Source organism: Octopus bimaculoides, chromosome 2, assembly GCF_001194135.2.
Source record: "Octopus bimaculoides isolate UCB-OBI-ISO-001 chromosome 2, ASM119413v2, whole genome shotgun sequence".
Taxonomy (NCBI): Eukaryota; Metazoa; Mollusca; class Cephalopoda; order Octopoda; family Octopodidae; genus Octopus; species Octopus bimaculoides.
The window spans coordinates 76,404,426-76,407,215 of NC_068982.1; the positions used below are offsets into that span (position 1 = coordinate 76,404,426).

General features: G+C 32.7%; 1 protein-coding gene and 1 long non-coding RNA gene across 4 annotated transcripts in view; one reads left to right on the plus strand and one right to left on the minus strand.

Moving 5' to 3' along the window:
• Positions 1–2,790, plus strand: part of LOC106869685 (putative amine oxidase [copper-containing]) — a 491,890-nt gene that overhangs the window by 77,574 nt on the left and 411,526 nt on the right. The gene's annotated exons all lie outside the window — the stretch shown is intronic.
• The window catches only part of LOC128251568 (uncharacterized), an 85,257-nt gene that overhangs the window by 30,569 nt on the left and 51,898 nt on the right, over positions 1–2,790 (minus strand). The window lies entirely within an intron of this gene.

Genomic DNA, 2,790 nt, shown 5'->3' on the forward strand with positions numbered 1-2,790 from the left:
CAATAAAATAATAATAATAATAATAATAATAATAATAATAATAATAATAATAATAATAATAATAATAATAATAATAATAGTAATAATAATAATAATAATAGTAATAATAATAATAATAATAATAATAATAATAATAGTTGAACAATTTATGCTATAAAACATCTGAGAAAGATCCACATTCTATGTGTCTAAATTAGTTGGACTTTGAACAATTAAACCAACCTAATGGTTTAGATATTGTATTGACTAATAACGCTTCGCTGTATTTAACAACCAATTACACAAATTTAGTCTACACCAATTTTCTAATATACTGTAAGGCGTCATTATTGAATATAGCAGCGTATGGAAGATACACGGCACCGTCGAAGGTTTCTCCTGAGAGAAATAAGTTAATTATTCATCTTTTATCTTTTATTTGTTTTAGTCATTGGACTGCCGCCATGCTGGGGCACCTCTTTGAAGGGCCTAGTCTAACAAATCGCTACCAATATATTTTTTTAAAACCTGATACTTATTCTATTGGTCACTTTTGAGAACAGGAAAGCTACGGAGATGTACACAAATCATCTCGGATTGTCAAGCGATGACAGGGGACAAATACAACACATGCACGAAGGCAGACTACATAGATACAAAGAACACAAGGTTGGAAAGCGAGCTTCTTAATCACACAGCCACGCTTGCGCCTAAAGAAAGCAAAACTTCTAAATTCACCATTGTGACATCACTGGCAACACTAAATTTAAACACCAACAAAATGTAATACATAAAAGCAACTACAGTAGCCTGGAATGGAAATAACTAGAATGGTTTAAAATTAAAGAGGAAGAAGAGCGAAATAATGAGTAGTAAATTGGCCTAGTTGTTAGAACGTCAGAAAGAAATGCTACGCAGTTTTTAGTTACGCTTCTTTATGTTCTGAGCTCAAATCCCGTCAGACACAACTTTCATTTTATATCTAAAAAAAAATCGATAAAATAAAAGAATTAAGAATGTGGGTTGATTTAATCGACTGTATCACCACACTCTCACAATGTATTAGAAATCTATATATTTTTAATGAGAAAAAATAGCTGAATGGCAGAATATTTGAGCATCAGTTTAAATTCTTTATAGTACTTAGATGACGCGTGCCCTCATGTGCAGAGTTCAAATCTTCCAAGTGCTGACTTTGCTTTGCAATGTTTTTGGAGGGTAGAATAAGTATCAGTTAGGTACTAAGAACGGCATAGTTCTCTCCCAACCAGCCAACCAACATTTAACCGGCTATTATAATATAGAAATTATTACTGATTTTGAAGTGAACTTTACAGTGTCTAAATAATTAATTGTTCATTCTTACTTAAAGTCCGAAATAAAGAAATGAAATGAACATTAAAAAATCAACAGAAAATGTCGGATACAACCGTTGTGACAAATTGTAATCTTTAATTCGGGTGTTGTAGGCGCCATCTTTATTCAGTATGAAAAATTTACCTCATACAAATAGCACGAATAGCAGTGACAATTGTATTTTAATTTTGTTAAACAACTCATTTATCAGATTCTCACTGGAGAACGACGAGAATAATTTCATCGAAGCAGGTGCGGATACATTTTATTCTAATATGTATGGTAGTTATAACAGTACTGTTCTTTAGAAAGAAGAAATTCCTAGTTTATAAGCTAAATGTAATGTTTATGAATCTTACTAAAATTTAGTTTTTCAAGTGTGTTATATGTCTCAAAATCATATTGAACATCTGTTTATGAAATGAAATAATCTCCACCATAATGTTCGACTGGGTTTAACTTTAGTCGACTCGAGTCAAACATTATTTCTGTCATAATTGTTTGAACCGCTTGCAAGGTGTTTCTAGGGTCTTTACAGGCTTCTTCAAATGATACTTATATGAAGCTTTATCCTGATTTTTCATCACAATTACTATAGTACCGCAGAAAATGCAATTAAAAAAGGCATATTGAAGATACGGTAAAAAGCTGACTATAAATTCCAATTGAAGCGAATTTTAGGAGCTTGGACACTCGCAGCCAAAAGAAGAAAAAAAGAAAATGATATAGCATGAGATAGAAAAGTCACTCTAAGAGAATATCAACATTGTTCCGTGTGGTTTTACTGAGTTCTTGAAGTGGCTTTGGCGATTCCTATCAGGTCTTTGACGGAAGCTGTGTCTCATCCTGCTTTTTATTACGCCTGTGTATAGTCAAAAGCTTGAGTTTCGCTGAGAACTGATGGATCCTTGTTGTGTGAACATTTTTCAATTCTTTCAGTATTTGAGATCTGAAAGTTGATAAATATGGAGACCTGAAAATTGAGATCGTTAAGATGTGGCAGCTACGAGAGTCGAACATAAAGGTTATCCCTATTGTCATCGGAGCATTGAGTTCAATACCACCCAATCTAAAAAAAAAACCACCTGAAAACCTTAGAGATACCCTACAATCTAGATGTATTGCAAAAGTCGGCATTACTTGGAACTGCACGCATATTGCATAAAGTACTGTCTGTCTGAAGTCTTTATTGTGACTTGACAAACAGTACAAATCCCCGGTAGATACAATATCCTCAATCAACAACCTCACGATATTGTATACTATGCGACGTCTATAATAATAATAATAATAATAATAATAATAATAATAAATACATATATACATGTGTGTGGGGGTGGGGGTGTACGCACGTTGCTTTGTCGAACGAATGAGAAATGAGTCTTCAATAAATGTTGAAGCTGTAGTATTTTTTTTTCTTTTTGAAACTGAAACAGATTTTATAGCGACTCGAGT